The sequence below is a fragment of the Dipodomys spectabilis genome, unplaced genomic scaffold (assembly GCF_019054845.1).
Source record: "Dipodomys spectabilis isolate Male_0828 unplaced genomic scaffold, ASM1905484v1 ptg000002l, whole genome shotgun sequence".
Taxonomy (NCBI): domain Eukaryota; kingdom Metazoa; phylum Chordata; class Mammalia; order Rodentia; family Heteromyidae; genus Dipodomys; species Dipodomys spectabilis.
This window is the reverse complement of record NW_024870679.1, coordinates 54847501-54874022: the sequence shown is the minus strand read 5'-3', so window position 1 is coordinate 54874022 and position 26522 is coordinate 54847501. Positions and strand designations below refer to the sequence as shown.

Below are 26522 nucleotides of genomic sequence, written 5' to 3'. Positions count from 1 at the left end.
TGGTGCTGAAGAAGCGAACCCAGGGCCTCATGCATTTGAGGCAAGCACTCTACCACTGAGCCAACTTCCCATCCACCATTATAACTTTTTATACCTACCAACAAGATACTAACTTCCATATTCAGGCCATAACATGTCTTCCTGAGTGATCTAATGTATTTTCATGATTTTTACAACAGGACTGACTGCAGCCTGAACTTTTCTCCTGAGTACCAGATACATATTTTTTAACTTCCTAGAAGATGTTTAGATGGTTTTAAGATACCTCAAACTCAACATGCTCAAAGTTAAACTTATAGTTTTATTTCCATAAAGCTCTTCTCATATTTTCTTTAAAATTACACTCAGTCACATAAACTGAAAAGTTGGAAACCATCTCAGTTCTCTTATCTCTTACCTTCTTTGGTTGATTGCACCTCAAATTTTACATCTTATTACTAAATATGTTTTTAAATGATTGATTTTTATTGTAGTTATTCATTTGATAAATGTTTAAAGAGTGTTTTTTACTTCTAATTTTAAACTATTTTTTTAAATAAAAAATGCAAGATAATTTTAAAATAAAAATCGTCACATGGAAACAGTCTTTAAAGTACCATTGCATGCTATAGTTACTTAGAAAAAGCTAACAGGTCTAATCAAAGCAAAACAGTTATGGATTACAAATATGAGTTCTGTCTTTGAATAAGAAGCTCCTGGGAAATGTAAGACTGAGTCAGTAAGGAAGAGCTCAGCCCCTCAAGGAAGGAGGAAGCCTGGATCCCAGTTGTCTGAGGGCACTGAGTTCTGACCAGCAGCTTCCTTGTGTACTCTGCAGGACTCTGACAGAACGCTTCCGAAGTCTGGGGGCCTCCATCGTTTCCACCCAGGTTACAGTATAAACATTAGCATGGCTGTTCCTTTTGATTGTAAACTTCAACTGAAAAAATCACAAGTTGAGCAATTTGACTACAAACATTATTGTTTTCATTATGATTCCCACCACCTTTGGATGAGCTCCCCTTTAGAAGTTTCTGAGTTGATTACTTTATTACATGGTGATTTATACCTTAGGACATCCTCCAAGCCTACCTATATGTGTGTCTGAAGAAGGCAGCTGGTGGTCCTTCTCCAAAGGCTGGTTGGGGCTCTGTTTCCATTCAAGAGGCTGAGCCATGTCTTGTTCAGGCTCCTCAAATTATAGTGCTCAGTGGATCCACTTATTGTTTTTTCTTATGTTCCACTATTTATTGTACAAATGGATTATTAGTATGTTCATGAAGAATCTTGGCTGGTCTGTATATCTCACTTGATTTGTATAAATACAGTGAGAATAAACATGCTGATAGATTCATCTTAGCAACTTATTGTTAGGTTTCTTTTTTTTTTTAATTTTATTTTATTTGAGAACATACTGTACAGAGGGGTTACAATTACATGGGCAGGATAATGCATACATTTCTTACCAAGCATTGCAGCCTCCTCCTTTGTTTACCCTTCACCTCCCTTCCCAGCCTCCCCCCTCCCCCCCCACCCAATCATACCCCCCCCCCCCCCAACCAACATTGTAAAGCTGGTTTTGACATGACATTTTGTACTTCTCATTGTTGCAACAGGTCCACCTGAATCCTTAAACGACTTGTTTGTCCCCATCTCCTCCACATGTTATACTGACATCAAATATAGTGAAAGCGGGGGTTACACTGTGGGGGAGGGACATACAAAGCAACAAGGAAATAATCTTATAAATGTGTTAGAAACACATGCATGAAAGAAACAAAAACATTAAAATACATATTTGAGGGTTCGTTTTCCTAACCTCACATTATCTGACTTTTTCCGCTTGACTCATACCTATACTAGATATTGCAAATAAGGGAAACCATGGGACCTATGTTTCTTTGGGCCTGGCTTACTTCACTTAATATAATTTTTTCCAAGCCTTTCCCTTTCCTAACAAATGGGGAAATGTCATTCTTTCTGATGGAGGCATAGAATTCCATTGTGTATATATACCACATTTTCTTGATCCATTCATCTACTGAGGGGCATCTGGGTTGGTTCCATATCTTAGCTATGGTAAATAATGCTGCAATAAACATAGTTGTGCTGGTAGCTTTAGTGTGGTCTTTTTTGTAAACATTAGGGTAAATGCCCAAAAGTGGGATTACTGAGTCATAAGGGAGTTCTATGTGACGTCTTTTGAGGAACCTCCATACTGCTTTCCAAAGTGGTTGAACAAGTTTACATTCCCACCAACAATGAAGTAAGGTTCCTTTCTGTCCACATCCCCTCCAGCATCTGTTGTTGTTAGAGTTCTTGATTTTTGCTGTTCTAACTGGAGTGAGGTGATATCTCAATGTTGTTTTGATTTGCATTTCTTTTATGGCTAGGGATGTTGAACATTTCTTCATGTGTCTATTGGCCATCCTTCTTTCTTCTTCAGAGAAGCTTCTCTTTAAGTCTAGGTTTCTCTCTTAATGTTATACATTAGCCTTAAAAGAATCAACTTATTTTACTCCTATTCTCTCTCAAATAAATATGTAGCTTCTTTTTCAATAGTAAACTTTTTTTTTCACCAACAACATGCTCAGGACAAACATCACAAAACCATGAGCTATGGTAACACAATCTAAAAATGCACCCAGTTCATTTCTGTTAATCAGTTTGAAAAGGAAAGTTCAAGAGTTCGACCAAGCTTCTGGATCCCAGAGTGCAAAGACCCATGACTCCACATCTCCCTATCTATAGCTTGACAGAAGCTAGGACTGCACAGTTGTAACAGAGGGAGAGAGGATCATGAAATCCATTACTGCTGTGTCTTAACTGCCTCATAATTAGTTGATAATTCATAGCACAGGTCCCTCAAATCTTGCTAATTATGAAAGATAGAAGTTTATAATTGTTGCTCTTCATAATAATGGTACCATGCTCTGTATTTATTTGTTCCTGTTCACATTTAGTTTCAACTACCTGTGACTGAGTTTGAGGTAGTGTGACTGTGATTCTGGGAAGTGGTTTGCTACAAGTATCATCTAGAGTATCACATGAGATTTAAATGGGAGGGAAGTAAAGTATTACCTATTGTCTTCTCATTTGGCATAGAAACTAAAAAAGAAAAAAAAAGAATCAGCATCTCTTCAGTGATAAAAATACAGGTCTTTTATGAGCATGGGCATAATACATGGAATCTGTTTCTTTGGATGAGATGTGGAATCCAAGGAAAAGAACTCGAATTCTGTTGCTACCTTGTGGTTAACTGCGTAAGAATGTGTATCAGTTCAAGCTTGTTCTCATAGAGTTTCAGCGTAGCACAAAGGGACAGGATCCATCCTTTGAATTTCACCAGAGTAGTAACCAGGTGCTGGGATTATGCATACAGGAAGTAAGCCTCTACTGGTATTTTCTTGCATGTCAAGTGATTATCAATACCACTATCTGTCTCAATGCTACAGTCTAGTGCTGTACCCCAGCAGGCCTGAATGATGAAAAGCTTAGGTTTCCCAGTTAGACTTCTGCAATAATCTCCTTGGAAGAAACTTGTTAATTTTTTCAGGTCAATAGGTCCATTTGTTCCAAAAATTATTCCTTCCTCACCATGTCTTAGAATTACACAAATGAAGCTGCATCTTTCGTTATGATCTTCTTTAGAAACATTGTGCAATAATTCTACAATTTCTTCATGTGAATGTCATTTTTATTCCTGACTTCGTATTTTAAGTAAAGGAATGTTTCTGTGAGGGTTGCGTGTCTACATCTGTACCAAACTTAGATGACATTCCAATGCTTTAATGAAAGTTCTTATTATTAATTATTATACATACACCCATTTCAGGATAATTCATTTTGTAACTACTATCCAAGGATATACCAGAGTCTATTGATTTGTTGCCATGGATGATCTTTGTTTCAAAAAAAAATTTTTTGTTGTTGTTGTTGGTTGTGGGGCCTGAATTCTGGGCCTGGGCACTGTCCCTCAGCTCTTCAGCTCAAGGCTAGTGCTCTACCACTTGAGCCACAGCCCCATTTCTGACTTTTTTCTGCTTATGTGGTGCTGAGGAATTGAACTCAGGCCTCATGCATTTGAGGCAAGCACTCTACCACTGAGCCACCTTCCCAGCCCTGTTTCAAAAGTTTTATGGAATGGAAAGACTTGGAAAAAATTATATTAAGTGAAGTAAGCCAGGCCCAAAGAAACATAAGTCCCATGGTTTCCCTTATTTGCAATAACTGGTATATGTCTGAAACAAGCAGAAAAGGTCAGATAAGATGATGTTAGGTGAAGTGAACCCAAGATAAGGACACAAGTAATTTTTTCTTTCTTGCTATTGTTTCTAACATATTTATAAGGTGATGGTTTTGTTGCTTTGTATGTCCCTCCCCCACAGTATAACCCCTGTTTTCACTATATTTGATGTTGGTATAATTTGGGGAGGGGAAGGGAAAAAACAAATTGTTTAAATAGGGATATAGGTGGACCCATTGCAACAATGAGATGTACAAAATGCTATGTTAAAAAACGAACTTTACAACTTTGGTGGGGGTGGGGGTTGGGGGTGGAGGAGAATGTAGTTGAGATGGGACGGCAGGGATGGTAGGAGAAAAACAAAGGAGGAGGCAGCAATGCTTGATAAGAAATGTACTTATTACCTTGCTCATGTAATTGTAACCCCTCTGTATGGTATTTTCACAAAAAAACTTATTAAAAAAAGTTTTAATGGATTTTTGAATCCACTGAGTTTTCAGAGTTCTCCATGGCTACTTTTCTTAAGACACTGATCTGATCTCACTGATCCACCAAACAGCAAACATAGGTCTCCTCGCCATTGGCAACTTCCCCCTACCAGTTAGGCTTTCACCGCAGACCAAGTGTTTATTAAATTTAACTTATTTGCTTTGTTGTTGCATCCATTGAGTCAGTTCAGATTTCATTCTTTTTCTCTTGGATAGTGGATATGCAGTATATTAAATGGTATCCTTCATAGTACAGCCAGAGGGTTCTTTCCAAAAGACATTACGTTTTGTTACTTTTCTGCTTCATATCTCTTAGTGGTACCCTACTGCTTTCAGGGTAAACATGGTGGCATGCCATAGAAGGCCCTTTCAGGATTTGGTTTCTTTTTCTTTACTTCTAAAGCATAATCTTCTTACCACAGGATATGCACACACCTTGTACCTAGACTGTACTGGGCTTTCTAATCCTCTCGATTACCAGGTTGTATTATATTTTTAAGCCTTTGAATTTATGGCTCCTGTTTCTGCAGGCTAAAATCTCTTGTTCACTTATTCCTTGGAGTTCATCTTAAGTGATCAATTCTCTTTGAATTTTCTCTGCATTCCTAATACTTTCTTCTTTATTTTGTGTTTACCTAAGTTACAGCCCCTATAATACTGGGCTATAATTATCCATTGGCCTCTATTTATCATTGGATTGAGATCTGACTATTGAAGACAGAAACTTTGAAAATTTATTTCCATTTTTAAAGATGAAATATGGTGCTAGAACATAGCAGTGTTTGATAAATGTTGGATTTGTAAATTAATGGTACACATTCATCATTTATTTTAAGGTATAGCATAAGATGTAATTCTAAAGTTTTAAACTATCATGCAGTTGAAGTATGCTAAAATGATGCATAATAAATGAGAAAACTATATACCTACTATCAATATTTAACATGTGAATTTTACCATATTTGTCTAGCATAACATTGATCTCTTGTAGAAAGCCTCTCCTAACTGGCTATATTTGACTTTTGTGACCAATATTTCTATTTTCTATGAAAAAATTTATTAATTTTAAATGGAGATTTTCATTTACCAAGTTCTCATTAAGTGTTCAATAAATAGCATATTTTGAATGGATTATTTATAATTATTCTTAATTTTGTCTCGTTTGTCCAGTCTTTAGATATTGTGCACCCAGAATTTAAACCCCAACTCCAAAAGTATAATGTCAAATAGTCCCAGATACAAAGACCTTAAAATTACCATTAAGTTAAATAAAAATATGCTTTTTGTGACAATTAGTTTTTGTCTTTCTTAATGAAAATTCAATTTATAAATGGAATTGATAGATCATATCAGAATTCTGTTTTTCATAGTGGCACCACAGATTTGATTGCTGTACTTTGATTTATAATCTCAAAGATATATCTGCACTTCATTGTTCATCACAGCATTAATCACAATGTTCAAAGAATGAAAGCATCTTAAATGTCCTGTGAGAGAGAAACAAACAAACTATGGACTATGTGTACAATAAAGTATTATTCAGCCTTATAAATGAAGGAAATCTGTCATTTGTGACAGCATAGATTATTTTGGAGCACATTATGAAATGTCAAATGGTCAGATACCGAAGAACAAACATTATGTAATACTATTTATATGAAGAATATAAATAAGTCTATTTTATGTATTTTTAAAAAGTTTATTGTAACTTTGATGTACAGAGGAATTATAGTTATATAAGCCAGGTATTGAGTACATTTCTTTTTCTTTTTTTTTTTTTGTTGGTCGTGGGGTCTGAACTCTGGGCCTGGGTGCTGTCCTTCAGCTCTTCAGCTCAAGGCTAGTACTCTACCACTGGAGCTACAACACCACTTCTGGCTTTTTCTGCTTATGTGGTGCTGAGGAATTGAACCCAGGGCCTCCTGCATGCAAGGCAAGCACTCTACCACTGAGCCAGCTTTCCAGCCCAGTACATTTCTTTTTCATGCAGAGAGTAGATCATTGTTACCAGATACTGGGGGACAGAAAGGAGCTAGAAATAGAACAGATGTTGATTATCAGGTGCTAGGGAAAGGTAGAAATGGGGTGATAGTTAAATGGTACAAAGCTTTAGTTACGCAAGGTGAGAATAAATCATAGAATCTACCATGTAACCTCATACATTTAGTTAACAATACTGAAAGTTCACTAAGTTGAGAGATGTTTTACATGACTATATCTGTTCCAGTATGTCTTCCCCCTGTGTCTCTGTGTCTGTCTCACACATTCTCTCTTTCTCTCTCTCTCTCTCTCTCACACACACACACATCCACACACACAGCTGAAAACTTTTATAGGTAATGAATATAGTTTGTCATATATTAAACAGTTATTTCCATAGGTGATAAGCTGCACACAATAAATATGTATAGCTTTTTATATGTCAATCATACTTCAATAAAACTGTTTACAATAATATAGTTTTTATTTTTACTGAGTTCTTAGCCTCTTTCTTTTTTAATGGTTTTTAATATTTTAAATTTAAATAACTTCTTTTTTAAATATATTTTTTTATTGTAAAGATACTGTACAGAGTAGTTACAGTTACACAAGCAAGGTAATGAGTACATTTCCTATTGAGCACTGTTATCCCCTCCTTTGTTTTTCCCCTACTATCCCTTCCCTACCTACCTTCCCAATTCCTCCCTCCCCGCCCCCTGAAGTTGAAAAGTTCATTTTCAGCATAGGGTCTTGTACATCTCATTGTTACATTTGGTCATCCTGTATCCTTATTTCAGCATTTTGTTATTTCCCTTCCCTCCCCAAATTAGAAAAATGTACATATAAGATGCAGGGCACCGGAATCAAATATAGTGCAAATAGGGGTTATACCATGGGGGGAAGAACATACAAAAGAAACCAAAAAAATCACCTAGTATCTTCTAAGTACATTAAAAACAACAGCAACAAAGATAAAACCTCTTGTGTCCTTATCTTGGGGTTCATTTCACTTAGCATCATCTTATATGGACATATATGTACACAGCTTTTGACCTCTTCTGCTTGTCCTAGACATATACTAGTTATTGCAAATAAGGGAAACCATGGGACCTATGTTTCTTTTGGAGTGACTTACTTCACTTAATATATTTTTTTCCAAGTCTTTCCATTTCCTAACAAAAGGGACAGTGCCATTCTTTCTGATAGAGGCATAGAATTCCATTGTATATATAAACCACATTTTCTTGATTCATTCATCGACCGAGGGGCATCTGGGTTGGTTCCATATCTTAGCTATGATGAATAATGCTGCAGTAAATGTAGTTGTACTGGTAGCTTTAGTATGGCCTTGTTTGTGATTGTTTGGGTAAATGCTCCGAAGTTGGATTTCTAGATAATAGGGGAGCTCTATGTATAGTCTTTTGAGGAACATCCATACTGCTTTCCAAAGTGGTTGAACAAGTTTACACTCCCACCAACAATGCAGTAAGGTTGCCTTTTGGCCACATCCCCTCCAGCATCTACTGTTATTAGATTTCTTGATTATAGCCATTCTAACTGGGGTGAGGTAGAATCTCAATGTTGTTTTGATTTGCATTTCTTTTATGCTTAGCTTCTTTCTTACTGATCAGTGTAATATGTGTTTTCCTTAGAGATTTATTTATTTATTTTTATTTAAAATTTTTTTGTGTGAAAATACCGTGCAGAGGGGTTACAATTACATGAGCAAGGTAATGAGTACATTTTTTATCAAGCATTGTTGTCTCCTCCTTTGTTTCCCCTTCCCATCCCTTCCCATCTTCCACCAACTCCCCCAACTACCCCCCCCCCCCCCCCCCCCCGCATTTTTTTTGACTAGTATTGGGCCTGGAATTCTAGGCTTGGGCTCTCACTCAGCATTTTTGCTCATCACGGTGCTTTACCATTTATGCTATGCTTCTAGTTCTAGCTTTATGTTGGTTAATTGGAGATAAGAATGTCTTGAATTTGTCTACCTGAACTTCTTTTTTTTGGGGGGGGGGAGGTGTCCAGTCGTGGGGCTTGAATTCTGGGCCTGGGCGCTGTCCTTCAGCTCTTCAGCTCAAGGCTAGCCTCTACCACTTGAGCTACAGCGCCACTTCCGGCTTTTTTCTTTTTGCATATGTGGTGCTGAGGAATCGAACCCAGGGCCTCATGCATGCAAGGCAAGCGCTCTACCACTGAGCCACCTTCCCAGCCCCTACCTGAGCTTCTTTTGAGCCACAATCCTCAGATCTCAACTTCCTGTGTAGTTGAGATTAAAAATGTGAGCCATCAGTGCCTGGTTCCTCATGGATTTATTGTTGCTAGGAGAATGGATCTATAGTTTAATTCACATTTCTGCATACTATTATGTTGCTGGAAAGGTTTATCATGCTATCCAAAAGCAAATATAAGTGAATTTTGGTTATATGTATTACTTCGGGTTACATGGTTGCTGTTTATGACAGACAGAAACCTTTAAAATAGTAATTAAAAACCAAGTTTATTTCTCTCAGGTTATAGAGAAGTCTAGAGTTAGATACATAAGAGCTGGTTTGACAAGGTTATTATGAGAAATTTGAGCTTTGTTTTCCTTTCTTTACCATGCTATTACCTAATGGCTATTGGAATTCTAGTTTTCACTTTTACATTCCAAGCTGGAAGCAAAGGGAGGTGAGGGAATGGACATTGGGATTCCTATTCCTTTTCCTTCTAGGATTCCTATGAAAATATTCTCTCATTGACCAAAACTTAATTACCCAGAGAAGTAAGCTGTAAATGAGACTGAGAAATGTAGTCTTTATTTGGCATGTTAACCAGGATTCTGATATGAAATAAAGTAAAATGGATATTGGAAGGCAATTTTCCATTTTACAAAATATTGTTAGACTGTACCAGTGAGAGTTGATAGTTTTTGGAAAAATCACAAATGCACTGTGAGCAAAGTAGTATGGCTTTCACTTTTTATAGATAAATATTTGAAAACATGTCACTGCCCAAAGTCATTCTTCTCTCTGTGTGTATATACATTGGACTACTACAATCTGGAGAGTCATCGTGTATTTGTATATCTATGTATGTGCAAGACTAAATTATTTTAAATTTTATATCCAGTGCTCCAAAACCACTCTTACTTTTGAACCATTTTAAAGGAATAGCTGGCAAATTTTAAAAGTCTATTGCTATATAAAAAAATAAATGAAAATAGTCAGCAGTATGGTAAAATTTTCTGTCTTACCAGTCTTTTCCTCCCAATTTGGGATGAAGTATGGCATACAACACACATAACTTTTTTTAGTACCTTTTTAAATGTGTTTTATGCTCTAATTTCTCACCTAGTTTCCTCATCTCTCAATAAAAATAGTTTTATTTTTGAATAGTTGTTTAAATTGGTATTTCTACTGGGTACCAGTGGCTCACGCCTGTAATCCTAGCTATTCAGGATCTGAGATCTGAGGATCACAGTTCAAAGCTAGCCCAGGCAGGAAAGTCCGTGAGACTCTTATCACCAATAAAGCACTAGAAAACTGGAAGTGGTGCTGTGGCTCAAGTGGTAGAGCGCTTGACTTGAGCTGAGGGATAACACCCAAGCCCTGAGTTCAAGCCCCATGACTGACAAAAAAAAAATTGGTATTTCTATGAGTTCACTAAAATTTCAGTGGGAATAAAACGTTTAACTTAGTACCACCTCCTAACCAAACTCAGAGGTAAAGAATTGTCTTCATTCTGAATATATATGTGTACATATATATATATACATATATATTAATTCCTGAGAAATCTGAATATAATTCTGATTTTAGATTTCTGGATGTTGTTGTTATTTTTCCATCATCTATAATGAAAACCAGAAGTCATAAAAAGAAATGCTCCAGCTGCCAATGCATATTAGGTACATAGCTAAACATGGCAATATGATTACAAAGCACAGCAAGTGGCAAAAAGTATATGTATTTTTTTTAAGTCATCCAGGTAATAACTAGGAATATTAAAAAATAAATATGACCCATCTTTCATTACTTAGTGAAATGGAGAGAAGTACAATAGAATCATACCTTAAAGTGGAAAGATGAATAAGAAAAAAACACACATACCTATTGGCAATATAACCTTGTGTTTCTCATTCAAGAAGTAACTACTAAAGAAATTTTGAATTAAATAAGATTGACTTCAAAGCTGAAATACCATTCATATTGTTTTGTACATTAAATGTAATTTCTATTTTCTTTGTTCAAGTGGGCCCTTGCCAAGATTCAGGATTCTTTCTTTCTAGCCTATCATCCTATGATCTTATCCTCTTGATAAGATACAATCTACACATGATATAATGATTAAGAGTGGAAACATAGGCTTTGAATTAAGACAGACTAAGATTTAAGTCCTTAAATCTAGGCATTGCAATAGTTTTTATTTTCAATTTCTTGGCTCCCTCTGTTGCCTTTCTCCTTATACTCTTTATTTCTGATATCTTGAATTGTTCCCTAACCTGATTTTTCTGTTTCTATGAATTACTTTTCATATTATCCAGATATAGTGAATTATGAAAGATCTTTGATTTCTCCTTTCCCTTTCTATCTATTTTCTGTTGCCTATTAAGTCCTTGTCAAGTGGTGATCCAAACCTTTTAACAAGTCTCATCGTGCCTGTGGGCACTGCTAAGCCAGTCATTTAAAAATGAACTCAGTGAAACTAGATGTCATCCCCTGGAATTAAATTAGACCATATTGAAGCTTCTTAAATTTCTACAAATACTACTGTATTTGTAACTGCCAGTTCCTGACTTTGGTTTCCATTCATAGCTGTTAATCTGTTTTATTCACTTTTAGTATCTCTTCTGACAGCAACTAGTTGGGGTTTATTTTGAATCTGCCTTTTTATCCGGGAGTATTTTTTAAATATACATATATATTTATTGTAAAGATACTGTACAGAGGGGTTACAGTTACATGAGCAAGGTAATGAATCTATTTCCTATTGAGCATTGTTAAACCTTCCTTTATATTTCCTTACCATCCTTTTCTCCCCTTGTCCCCAACTCCTCTCTCCCCTCTCCCACCCCCTTGTTGTAAAGTTGTAAAGTTTGTTTTCAACATACTGTCTTGTTCATCTCATCCTGTATCCTTATTTCAGAATTTTGTTATTTTCCTTCCCCTCCTCAAATTAGAAAAATGTATATACAGGATACAGGACACCAGAATTAATACAGTGACAACAGGAGTTGTGCCATGGGGGAAGAACATACAAAAAAAACAACAAAAAAAATCACATAGTATATTATATGTACATTAAGAAGAACAGCAACAAAGATAAAACCTCTTATATCCCTATCTTGGGGTTCATTTCGCTTAGCATTAGGTTATATGGTCATATGTACATAGCTTTTGACCTCTTCTGCTTGCCCTAGACATATACTAGTTATTGCAGATAAGGGAAACCATGGAACCTATGTTTCTTTGGGTCTGGCTTACTTCACTTAATATAATTTTTTCCAAGTCTTTCCGTTTCCTAACAAATGGCGCAGTGTCATTCTTTCTGATGGAGGCATAGAATTCCATTGTATATATATAAACCACATTTTGTTGATCCATTCATTGACTGAGGGGCATCTGGGTTGGTTCCATATCTTAGCTATGATGAATAATGCTGCAATAAACATAGTTGTGCTGGTAACTTTAGTATGGCCTTGTTTGTGATCATTTGGGTAAATGCCTAAAAGTGGGATTGCTGAGTCATAGGGGAGCTCTATGTGTAGTCTTTTGAGGAACATGCATACTGCTTTCCAAAGTGGCTGAACAAGTTTATACTCCCACCAACAATGCAGTAGGGTTGCCTTTTGGCCACATCCCTTCCAGCATCTGCTGTTATTAAATTTCTTGATTATAGCCATTCTAACTGGGGTGAGGTGAAATCTCAATATTGTTTTGATCTGCATTTCTTTTATGGCTTAGAGAAGTTGAGCATTTCTTCATATGTCTATTGGCTATTCTTATTTCCTCTTCAGAGAGGTCTCTCTTTACATCCTTAGCCCAGTTATTAATCAGGCAGTTGTTTCTTTGAGGATTTGTTGTTGGGGGATTTAATTTTTTGAGTTCTAAGTATAATTTAGATATGAGACCCTTGTCCGTTGTATGGCTAGTGAAGATCTTCCAATCTGTGGGCTTTCTATTGATTTTGCTAGCTATGTCCTTTGCCATGCATTAGCTCTGCAGTTTCATGCAATCTCATTTGTCCAACCTTTCTTTGATTTGTTGTGTTTCTGGGTCTTTATTGCCTGTGTCAAGGAGCCCTAGAGTTTCTCCTATTCCTTCCGGGAATACTTTTGATGTTTGTCTATTAGAATCTGTTAAGTGGCTTTTGTCTTTGCTTCTTATCATCTCCTCTCCTCTGGGATGAGATTTTTTTACTCTTTTAGATGACTTGCTTCAGTTTTTTGTAACATATTCTTTTTCTCTGTATTTTTCTCTGTGCCCATTCTAGGTGAAACTCTTATTAAACCACACTTGTCTCATTATAACAGTGTTCTATGGGGTTTCTTACTTTTACTTGCTATCTTTAGTTCATCCTATACATAAATGCTAGATTAAATTTTCTAACTTTTTTTACTTTGATCAATTAATGCTCTCGTTCCTTTTAACTGACACCACATGAATAATCTCTTTTCTCCGCATCCAAAATTCTCCATAGTCTAGATGAGTCTACTCTTTCTTCTATAAGAAGAGTCATTTGCATTTGTGAAGTTGATTAACTCTCTTTCCCAAAGATGCTGGTAGTTTTTAAATGTTTTATTATTTTTAAAAGTATATAACTCTTAATTTAAAATATTCATCACTTGAATTCCTGTAGTACCTCATGATATTATAAACTCTTAAGGTTCTTAAAAGATAATTTGAAGATTATTGGTTATATATATATATATATATATATATATATATATATATATATATCAGACAATGGCCTTATATCCAGAATATACAATGGATTCAAGAAACTAAACTCTCAAGAAATCAACAGCCCAATTAATAATTGAGTAAGTGATCTAAATAGAGACTTCTTAGAAGAAGGAAAAATGTCTAATAAGCACATGAAAAAATGCTTTGCCCATACAGAAAGTGCAAATCAGTATAATGACTCATTATCAATGTCACTCCTTTCATTGAAGTAAATTATAAAATATCTGATATAATGCTTAGTAGATGGTTGTTTCTTATTTGTTTGCATTTTTGTTTCTTTTTTCTTTTTCTTTTTTTATCTATTCTTATAGTCCAGGGATTTACATAAACCTGATAAGCATTCTATCACTGTAACACTGAGCTACCTGGAAACTCCAAATAATTGTTTCATAAACAATTAATATTTTACTTATTAAAATTATTTTTTTATTCTCAGTACTTCCTGTCAGAATTGTGAGTACTCAGTGTCCTTGATAATATTGATCTAAAACTTGGACCTGTAGACTGTATGAAGAAATGTAAATGGTAAACTATTTTGGCCCAGAAGATTGTAGTTTATTTCTTTAGTATGTTCTTCTCTTGCCTAACCTTTTCTGAGTTTGGAAATTAGATTGTATATTCCTTGAAGCTAGAGCCTATGTTATGTTTCATCTATCTTTAAAGCTCATCACACATTTATTTCTTATAACATTTCATATATAAAAGAAGATACTTCAATCATACCCCTCACCCTCTGTTTCTTCCTTCCCATTGTTCTTCTTCATTCTTACAAATCCCACTTTTATCTTTATGTACTTGTTAATTTGTTTTAAGTTTAGATCTAGGTTCCACATATGGGATAAGATATGTGGTACTTATCTTTCAGAGAATTTTGTTTAGCATGATGATCTCCAGTTTTATTCATTTTCCTGCAAATTATATAATTTTATTCTTTGTGGCTGAATATTACTCCATTGTGTATATATGTATATATTTTCTTTATTTATCTCTCATTAATAAAGGCTAGTTTCATAATGTGGTTATTTTGAGTAGTGATGTAATAAATATGGATGTGCAGGTTTCTCTATTGTATGCTGACATATATTTCTTTAGAATAATGTGTACATCTGGTATAGGAAGATCGTGTAGCAGTTTTAATTTCAGGATTGTCCCTCTGTTGGTACTGGGGTTTGAACTTGGCCTTGCTTGCAGTTGCTAGGAAGGCTTTCTAGCACTTGAGCTATGCCTCAACTCCTCTTTTGCTTGTTATTTTTCAGGTAGGATTTTGTATTTTTACCCAGGCTGACATCTTGGACTATGAATCTTCTGCCTATCAACTTTTGTATAGCTGGGATCACAAATATCCTTCATCATACATATCTTGATGATGTTGAGGGATTCTAGCTACTTTTTGCCCTGTCTGTCTTTGAATCATAATCCTCCCAATCTCTATATTCAGAGTAGTGGGAAATATGGGCCTGAGCTACCATGTCAAGCTCTATTTTTAGAGTTTTTTTAAAGAACATTGTTATAAATTTCCATAGTGGCTGGACTGACATGTTCCCTACCAATAGTGTGTAATGGATCCATCTTCCATTTCATTCTTTCTAGCAGTTATTGCTATCTATTTCCTTGATAGCAGACATTCATCACACAATTCTTAATATATCAAATAAGTACATTTGTTTTGTGGCATGTGCTTCTGATGAATAATATTATTTTGTGGGGGAGAGGATAAAAAGAAATCACAGTCAATGATAAATATAACCTTGAAAATTATAACAGATCATATGATGATTATGCCATTAGTCATATACACATACAATTATGGAATTCTATTGTGTAGGGTACTATTGATTATCTTCTACCTAAATGTGGCTCTCATGAGAATCAGAACAGATTCCTAATGGGAATAAAATAGTCCCTGGACCGTTATGGAATTGTTTCCCATAAAGCCAGAAGGTAATAAAACCTTGAAACATGTAGAGAGCTGTTAAATTGTATTTTTAAAACTATCTGTCTGTCTGTCTGTCTGTCTGTCTGTCTTTCTACCTGCTTATCTATCTATCCCATTTAGACTGACATCTTCTTACTTATGCTTCCATGTATTTCATTCCTGGGAATGACAGGCAAGTGCCACTGTGACCAACCATTGTATTTCTCTCCTTCCTGACATGACAAGACATGCCACCATGCCCAGCTACTGGTTGAGCTGAAGTCTCATCAACTTTTATGCCCAGTCTGGCCTTGAGCCTTGATATCCTAATCTCTACCTCCTTAGTAGCTAGGCAAACTGGCTTTAGCCACTATGTATGGCTTATTATAACATTTAAGATAAACGTGATATACTTATATAGATATATGTATATACATATGTGTATGCATACATGGGCTTTCTTGCCAGGCTGGCATTAAACTGTGATTCTCAGTTCTCAGTTCCTGAGTAGCTAGGCATGAGCCATTGGAACCTGGACATATGTTATCACTTTAAACTAACAATCATTAGCTTATTTTCATAGCACCATAAAATGTAAGAAAATAAATGCTGTTATTCTCACTACTCTATAGATGGGGAAGCTGAGATATAATGCTACTAAGTGACTTGTCCAAGGCCAAACAGCTGAAGATGGGATGCTTTGGATTTGAATTTAGGCACATTCTATTGTGCACTGAACCATTATACCCTGCTGTTTCTTGGACAGATTCAGTAGCAATTGTCAATGATGAAATTCAAATTCTTTATACTACTTAAAGAGTAATACTATTACTAAGATTTTATTCATATAATGGTGATTGCTAACTGAAAAATAGATCAGTTAGTAGTCTGATTGGAGAATGTCTATTATTTTTTAGTCTGAGACACATTTTTGGGGGATTAAAACTCAGATTTGAACTCAGGGCTTTACACTGTTAGGTAGAAATTCTACTATTTTTTAAAATTTTGTTTTATTGTAAAGGTAAAGTACAGAGGGGTTACAGTTACATAAGTAATGAATACATTTCTTTTTGAAGATTGTTACTCCCTCCCTCATTTTTTCCCACTTTCCCTCCCCCTGCAACTTTCCTTCCCAAGATGTAAAGTTCATTTTCAACATAGTGTCTTGTATTATTGTTGCATTTGTTCACCCTTTGTCCTTTGTCTCACCATTTTATGATTGCCCTCCCCTCTTGTTTCCAATATCTTGGAGTTCATTTCTAATCAGAAACACAACAAATCAAAGAAAGGTTAGATAAATGAGACTGCATTAAACTGCAGAGCTTCTTCATGGCAAAGGACATAGCCAACAAGATAAATAGCCTACAAATTGGGAGATCTTCACTAGATATACAACAGACAAGGGACTCATATCTAATATATACCTAGAGCTCAAAAAATTAAATCCCCCAATAACAAATCCAAAAAGAAACAACTACTCCATTAATAAGTAGGCTAAAGAATTAAAGAGACTTGTCTGGAGAGGAAATAATAGCCAATAGACATATGAAGAAATGTTCAACATCTCTGGCCATAAAAAATGCAAATCAAAACAACATTGAGATTCTACCCCACCCTACTTAGAATGGCCATTATCAAGAAAAATAATAACAGATGTTGGCTGAGATGTGGCCAAAAGGCAACCCTAGTACATTGTTGGTGGAAATGTAAACTTGTGCAACCACTTTGGAAAGCAGTATGGAGGTTCCTCAAAAGACTGAACATAGAGCTCCCCCATGACCCAGCAATCCCACTTTTAGGCATTTACCCAAATGACCTCAATGCCACACTAAAGCTACCAGCACAACTATATTCATTGAAGTATTATTTACCATAGCTAAGATATAGAACCAATCCAGATGCCTCAGTAGATGCATGGATCAAGAAAATGTGATACACACACACACACACACACACACACACACACACACACACACACAATGGAATTTTATGCTTCTATCAGAAAGAATGACATTACCCCATTCATAAGAAAATGAAGAAAATGGAATGTCTTGGAAAGAATCATATTAAGTGAACTAAGCCAGACCCAAAGAAGCATAGCTCCATGATTTCCTTCATTTATAATAATTAGTATATGTCTAGGGTAGTCCTAGCAGAGGATCACAATAGTTCAATAGCTATGACATATTACCTTATAAAATGATGATAATTGGAATTGTACTATTTTTTTGGAATTGTACTATTTGAATCATATCCTGCCACCGCTTTTGAGGTAGGATCTCTCAGGTTTGCCCGTGGCAGCTGCTTCAAACCACCCCCTCTAACCTATAGACTTCAGTGTAACTGGCTTGTAGGTTGGAATATGATCTCAGTAACTTTTTGCCTGGACTGCCTTATAGTCATAATCTTTTCAATCTCTAATTTCTAATTTCTCAATCTTTAATCCTAGGTAAAAGTTTTTTAAATTGTGACTTTTTAAAGAGCAGTTTTAGGTTTGAAGCAAAATTAAGAGAGAAAGCGTTATTTTTCCATATACTCCCTGCCCCCATATATGGATGGCCTTTATTGTTAACATTCCCCCAACCAGACTGATTCATTTGTGCTAATTGATAAACTTGTTTGATACATCATTATCATCCGAAGTCCATAGTTTACCTTATTGTTCACACTTAATTTTTTTCTTTACTAGAAATTGTTTTTTAAAATTTTTTATTGTCAAAGTGATATACAGAGGGGTTACATTTGTATAAGTAAGGTAATAGGTACATTTCTTGTCACTTGTTACCTATTATCTCATTTTTCTACTATGTTTCCTCCCCCTACCCTCCCCATCCCCAAGTTGCACAGATCATTTCCAACATATTTTCTTGTATATATTGCTGTTGCATTGATTCTTTGTCTCACCATTCTGTTGTTCCCCTTCCCTTCCCTAATTCAAATAAATGTATATACAATACCACAGGGTACCAAAATCAATCAGTGACAACAGGGGATATTCCATAGGAGGAAGAACATACAAAAACAGAAACAAAAAAATCACATTGTACTTTAAAAACAACAACAACAAAGAAAAACCTCTTATGTCCATGTCTTGAAGTTCATTTCTCTTGGAGTCATATTTTATGGTCATATATACATAATTATTGAGCTATTCTGCTCATCTGCTAAGATTATCCTAGATGTATACTAATTATTGCAAATAAGGGAAACCATGGGACCTATGTTTCTTTGGGTCTGGATTACTTCACTTAATAAGATATTTCCAAGTCTTTCCATTTCCTTTCAAATGCGGTGGTGTCATTCTTTCTGATAGAAGCATAGAATTTCATTGTATGTATATAACACATTTTCTTGATCCATTCATCTACTGAAGGGCATCTGGGTTGGTTCCATATCTTAGCTATGGTGATTAATGCTGCCATAAACATAGTCGTGCAGGCAGATTTAGTATGGCCTTGTTTGCCATCATTTTGATAAATGCCCAGAAGTGGGATTTCTGGGTTATAGGGGAGATATATGTGCAGTCTTTTGAGGAATCTCCATACTGCTTTCCAGAATGGTTGAATCACACTTAATTTTGGGTATTCTATTCTTTTCTAAATTTGAGCAAATTTATAATACCATCTGCATATACTCTCTAAAAGTCTTCTGTATTCTACCTATCCATTTCTCCTCTCAGCCTTATAAATACTGATAACTAAAGATATTTTTGTTGTCTCCAATTTTTTATCTTTCAAGAATGTCATATACTTGGAATCATAAAAGTATACACCTTTCCATGTTAGTTACTATCACTTAGTAAATATAATGTCTGGTTCCTAAAGATAAGGTTGCATTATTTTGGAATGAATGTTGATACAATTAGTTTTTATTTGGGGCTCTTAAAAATTCTTTGATAGAAAGGATCTGTAAAAACAAGGTTAGGAAGAATCTGAGAACTAAACCTGTTGCCTCTGTTCTTTGTAGCATCTATTACAGTGTCTTAAAGTAAGCAAATGAGCACTTAAATGAATCCATCTTCTGTGTGGACAATTGCTCGCTTAGTATTCAACTTAGGACTTTTGCTTTATCTATTGTGATAGTTTTGCAATAGTTCAATGGTTCTGTGTGGGTAGCCCAGGCACAAAGGCTGTTGCTCAAGTAATCTTTAGAGTTGTTCACATGTAAAGGGATTAGAACATTTATAGCATTGACTTATGTAGAAGAAAATGTATAGTATCCTAGGAGATGACCTTTTTGCTAACCTTGTGAGAAAATAAAGAAGTTCTAAGATAGAATTTCATAAATGTTGAAATAGTTCTCTTTGACATTGCCTATGTTTAAAGATCTCATGTACTATGGGGGAAAATTAAAAGGTAGTGTTCATTAGATTGAAAAGCAGAAAGTAGTGATATATTTCTTTAAACCTGTCTGCAAGCATATGTAGCACATGTACATCTTGTTGGAAATGAGTTAGCATTTTTCTGTGAATTGTTACAATATTTTGACAAAAATGTTTAGCATTTGATTTGTACTTAATGGAGTTAGTATGAACATTTACGTGGAGTATTAGGAAAGAGAATTGGAATGGTTGATTTTGGGTTAAAGTACTATTTCTGTCATTGAATATATATATACATATATATATAAAACACTGAAAAACTTATAGCCATTATAATATCAATTATTTGATGAGGGGGCTCTAGTTTTTGTATAGGTCTAAGCTGGATGACAAGAAGAAGCCAGATCTTCGCTAAAAGTTCTTGTAGTACAGTGACTATATAGGTATTTTTATTTCTTTTTGTTGCTTTCAAAATCAAATACTCCAAAGGCCAACCCCCTAGTTTCTCATTTCATGATCTCTTTGGTGATTGTGTGGCTAAATTGGGACATTGCATCCATGCTTGTCTTCTGCCTAATGTGGCACAAGAATAGCTTCTGGCAGCTCCTACAGCACAACTCAGGCTTTTTCACCGCTGAAAGTATACTGTTTACTTTCTATGGAAGAGAAAGCACTGTCTATAAAACTGCAACTTTCTTGAAGACCTCTGGAACTTCAAAAACTATTATTTTTAGTGTGCTCACGTGAAAGTGGAAATCTACTTTGATAACTGCTGCAGTTGTCTTTGATGGCAGGTTATGTTGGAAACAAATATAGTAGAAGTTTCTAACTAGCCCTTTTATATAGAACTGATTTCTTTCTGACTCATGCCTCTAACCTTAGCTCCGTAGTCTGAAATCAGAGGATCAGGGTTTGTAGCCAGCCCTGGCAGAAAAGACCCTATCAGTTTGAGACTCTTTATATTCACCTCCAGTTAAATAGCAAAATGGTGGACTGGAGGTGTGGCTCAAATAGTAAAGCATGAGTTCAAATCTATGGTCAGGCAAGAATTTGTTTATTTACAAGAATTTCTCTAACTGGTCTTTATTTTGATAAATAAAAATTCCAGCTGGAGAATCTCTACAGATAAAATCGTTCTCAATTTATACAGATATTAACATATATTATTTTATTCACTACTGAGTATGTATTTTAAGGACTCGAGCTATTAATATCAAAATGTCTGTATATATCAATCTGCATTAGTGGTATAAATTCAAATACACGGGAGAATACTTAAGTGTGTTTTGAGTTTAGATATGTTCCTTAATTTCTTTTGGGCAGCCCTTTAGTTTTATCACCTATAGCATTGTGTTAAATGTTAGGTGGCTAAGTGAGCTCAAGGTCCTTTCTAACTCTAAAGTTCTTTTTTTATATATTTATATATTTTTTATTGTGAAAATACTGTACAGAGGGGTTACAATTACATGGGCAAGATAATGAGTACATTTCTTATAAAGCATTGTAGCCTCCTCCTTTGTTTCCCCTTCCCATCCCTTCCCATCCTCTCCCCTCCCCCAAAGTTGTATAGTATGTTTTCAACATAACGACTTGTACATCTTATTGTTGCAATGGGTCCACCTGTATCCCTATTTAAACGATATGTTTTTTTCCCTTCCCCTCCACAAATTATACCGACATCAAATACATGGAAAGCAGGGGTTATACCGTGGGGTTAGGGAAATGAACCCTAAGATACGTATTCAAATGTTTTTTTTCTTTCATGCAATTGTTTCTAACACATTTAAAACTCTAAAGTTCTGTGATTATGTTATTAGTAATAAGTTTATAAGATTAATTTATACTATTAAAATTTAAAGCTGCTTTTATAGAAATTGATTTTTTCTTTTTTTTTAATTTAATTTAATTTTATTTGTGAACATACTGTACAGAGGGGTTGCAATTACATGGGCGGGATAATGTGTACATTTCTTACCAAGCATTGCAGCCTCCTCCTTTGGTTTACCCTTCACATCCCTTCCCAGCCTCCCCCCTCCTCCCCAATCCCAATCCTTCTCCTTCTCCCCCCTCCCCCCCCCCCCCCCTGCACCGACATTGTAAAGCTCGTTTTGGACATGACAACTTGTACTTCTCATTGTTGCTAAATTGATTTTTTCTTGAACACAAAATTTGGACAATTTACTTACTAGTATTTATATTATGCACTTTTAGCTATTATTTATTTATTTATAATATATATTTTTATTGTAAAGATTTTATTAAAAAATCTCAGGTAGAATGTTTTTAAACATCTTCTGTTTAAAATAGTTACAAATGTTTTTAAAATTCGCTTAACTTTTATTAGGTGCTTCTTAGTATGAAGAAGACTTCTTATGATTCAGTTGAAGTATAAAACAATATGATTTATTGGTCACAACCCATTTTTAAAAGCTAAATGCTACAACTTGTCCTTAAACTGTAAAGTTTGTGAAATAGTAGTGATTGCTAGAATATCCAATACTTCTTAAATATTTTTCCCTGCATTAAATATATATTACTTCTAAAATTTTAAGCTTCATGTTTAAGTTAACTTCCTTCTCAAGGTAGTCTTTTGTAGTTAATCTACAAAATTTAGGTAATGCTTCTCATTTGTATTCATGGGCATCACTGAGTATTATTATCCTCACTAGTCAGTCTGCTTCTTAAAGACAAATACCATAATATGCATGGCTAGGTACTTAATAGCTGTTGGATTTCTTAAAAAAAAAATCTTTGGCAGAAACTGTGAATCTAAGTGCTTAGGTAATTTTTAAAGGTCACACTGAGACATTAGTAAAGGTGGAAAATTCAAACATAAGTCTTTTGATTCTAAAGCCATTTCTTTTTCAAGTATGTCACACTACTGCATATAAGTGGTAGCTATTAACCAATGGCAGCAGTGACAGCAGTGACTCTTCAAACAAGTGTCCATAATTCATATTTTCTTCGGTCTTGTAGAATGTTGAATATTCTGCAGAGGTTCTCTACTATTTGCATTTGTGTTTAAAGAGCAACTGTCAGTGTTTAATAGTATCTATCTGAGTAGTGTCTTCTGGAAGTAGAGTGATATTCTTAGCCTGTTGAATTCGAAGAGTTTCCCAGGAGACCACAAACATTCTGATATGAGCTTTCAGGTCCCTTGTTTTATCATCTAGATCTGTTCTGCTCTGTTCTTTGGGAATCAAAATGTGGCTTTAGGCATTAATGTGATATTTGATTCACATCAGGTATAGAAACAATGTTCAGAATATGAAGAACTATACCGTCTTAATCCTTGACTTTACAAAACTCTTAACATTGTCAGACACTAGTTTTGCATTTCAAATCAGTATATAATTTACAAGATACAAAGACTTCTTAATCTTAATCCATTTCATCTTCAAAATTGTTATTTATCTGACATATACTCTATTCGGTTTATTAAACAAATATTTATAACACACTTTTTATGCTCTGTATCAATTAAATAAAACCAGGAGTGATTTAGTTCCTTTTCTGCCCTCTCCTTCCCATCTCCCCCCCCCCCCCCCAACCCAGACTGGTACAAAGGCTTAAACTTGAGGGTCTCATGCTTTTATTCAGGTTTCTTTTTTCTTTCTTTTTTTTTTTTTTTAAGAGTCCAGTCGTGGGGCCTGAACTCTAGGCCTGGGCGCTGTCCCTCAGCTCTTCAGCACAAGGCTAGAGCTCTACCACTTGAGCCACAGCGCCACTTCCGGCTTTTTTCATTTTGCTTATGTGGTGCTGAGGAATTGAACCCAGGGCCTCAGGCATGCAAGGCAAGCACTCTACCACTGAGCCATCTTCCCAGCCCCTTCAGGTTTCTTGTTCATGGCTGGCACTCTACCACTTGAGCCACAACTTTGCTAGTTGATTGGAAATGGAGTCCCATGGACTTTTCTGCCCAGGCTGGCTTCAAACCTCAATTCTTCAGTCTGCTAAGTAGCTAGGATTATAGCTGTGAGCCACTGGAGTATTGTTCAAACACATATTTTTGATTAGTTAGCTCTTACTCTTTTTATGCAACTCAGGACCTACACACTGTCCCTGAGCTTTATCAATCAAGGCTAGCATTCCACCACTTTGAGCCACAGTGCCACTTCAGGTTTTTTGGTGGTTAATTGCAGATAAGAGTCACACGGACTGTCTGTGTTAGCTTTTGAAGCATAATCTTCAGATCTCAGCCTCATGAGTAGCTAGGCACGAGCCACAGGTGCCCAGCTAATGTAATGATTATTTATTTATTATTTTTATTGTGAAAATACTGTACAGAGGGGTTACAATTTAAGAAGCCATTTAATTAATATTCTTTATTTTAAAGATAAATTAAAAAAGTAAATTAACTGAAGTCCAGATAGATGGAATGATTTTCTTTAGGATAACCCAAAAAGGGACTTTACCTTTCTTCCTCTATCAGTATACACCCCTCTCTGAGCTATGCTGAAATATATAGCTGGTTATAGTAATGGAAAATAAAGTATAATGTTATTGATTTTTATACCTGTCCCTCATCTATTAGAAGGATTGTTAATAATCCACTTTGATGTTAATTAATCTTCTTTTTCTCTTTCTTTCTTTCTTTCTTTCTTTCTTTCTTTCTTTCTTTCTTTCTCTCTCTCTCTCTCTCTCTCTCCCTTCCTTCCTTCCTTCCTTCCTTCCTTCCTTCCTTCCTTCCTTCCTTCCCTCCCTCTTTCCCTCCCTCCCTCCCTCCTTCCCTCCCCCTCTCTCTTTTTCTTTCTTTCTTCCTTCCTTCCTTCCTTCCTTCCTTCCTTCCTTCCTTCCTTCCTTCCTTCCTTCCTTCCTTCCTTCCTTCCTTCCTTCCTTCCTCTCTCTCTCTCTCTCTCTCTCTCTCTCTCTTTCCTTCTTTCTTCTTTCTATTTTGGCAGTACTAAGGTTTGAACTCAGGGCCTTGTGTTGCTAGGCTGAAGCTTAATTGCTGAACCACACCTCTAGCCCTGTTTTTCACTGGTTACTTTTAGGATAGGGTCTTGCTTCCGACCCTCATGTACTACTTGCACTGCTGTGTTCACCTACTTTAGGTTTCTCATTGTTCCTGGGATCACAGGTGTTAGACTACATAAAGTTTCCCTCCATGGAGACGGAATTTTAATGGACTTTTCTGTTTGGGAAGGCCTGAAACTGGAATTCTCTCTTTTAGCCTTCCAGATAGCTAGGATTAAAGGCATAAACCAATGTAGCCCAGTTTAATGAATCTATTTCTTAGGAATCTTTTTGAAGATCCTAAGATGTCTATAGTATATTTCTTTAAATGTCTCAGAGTAGATTCCTACTTGTAATATTTCTAAGACTGAAGAAGTAGACAAAACTATGAAATATTGGGAACAGAAGATGTAGGGATTCATTAGCTGAAAGAGTAATTAGTAGTGAGCTAGCATAAATAATGGAATAAACTGAGGATTTGTGGTAGAGAAGAGGAGGGAAATCATAGTTGAAATTGAGGCAAGCGTGTGGGTAAAAAGTTAGATATAGGTGACAGATTAGCTATAAAATAGAAATGATTGTAGTTATTCTACCATTCTTATAATATTGTGTGAGAGTCTCAGGGAAAAGGTTTCTTAAGACTTGGATGCATAGTGTACTGTTAACAGAATGATACTTGATGAAAATGCTGATAGTCATAGGTGTTAGAAAGAAATAGTAAAGGAAGTATAGAACATATAATGATCAATAAGTGAACCTAATGTAAAAGAAGTAAAATATGTATTAAAGGAAAAAACAACATACATATCGAATAAGAAACAAAAGAGGCACACTAATTTGGAAGTGCTAATTTATCATACTGATTAGGAAGAAGAAATAATTTACAGGTGCTAATTTAGCATAGTACACAATAGTGGGAATGACTGGAATCAAATCAGAAAGTCAGGTTTATAGAGGAAGTGTACTGAAATTTTGGCATTGATTCCATAGGTTCGTAATATTGTAAGTAAAAAAAGTTCAAACATTAATTTGTCCTTGTTAAACTCAAAACAGGTACTTAAGTTGGTGGGTTGAGAACAGACTTCACTTTTGCTTCTGGGTCAGTGTCAGGAAAGGAGATAGTTTCGATATTTGCTGCTGTTTTGTTAGTCGATTTTAGTGCATGTTTATAGAACCATCTCATTCAGCAAATTGAAATGTTTTGAAATGGACAATGTAAGTCTTAGGGAAGGGTCTTGCAGTTATGCTTTGTTTCTCAGTATCAATATAAAAAGGCTGTGATGAAAACAACATAAGCTGTGGCGTGGGAAGGAGTGAATGAATGAAAAGGCTAGTGTTACTGGAGTGGAGTTGTAAAACTCATTTCCATCATAATGTCATATTATTGTTGTAGTATGTCATCCCATACCCTTGTTTCAGCATTTTATTACTCCCCTTCTCCTCCTCAAATTAGATAAATGTATACACAAATTGCAAGGTACCAAAATCAAATACAGTGACAACAAGGGATATGCCATAGGGGGAAGAACATACAAAAGAAATTTTAAAAAATCACATAGTACATTAAAAACAACAACGAAGACAAACCTCTTGTGTTCATATCTTGGGGTTTATTTTGCCTAGCATCATCTTATATGGTCATATGTACATAGCTTTTGAGCTTTTCTGCTCAATCAGAATCTTTTTC

At 35.4% G+C, this 26522-nt stretch overlaps 1 protein-coding gene and 1 pseudogene across 1 annotated transcript in view; one reads left to right on the top strand and one right to left on the bottom strand.

The window, feature by feature from the left end:
* The window catches only part of Agbl4 (AGBL carboxypeptidase 4), a 1043215-nt gene that overhangs the window by 41452 nt on the left and 975241 nt on the right, over positions 1-26522 (top strand). The gene's annotated exons all lie outside the window — the stretch shown is intronic.
* On the bottom strand, positions 2815-4810 carry LOC122107392 (annotated as a pseudogene).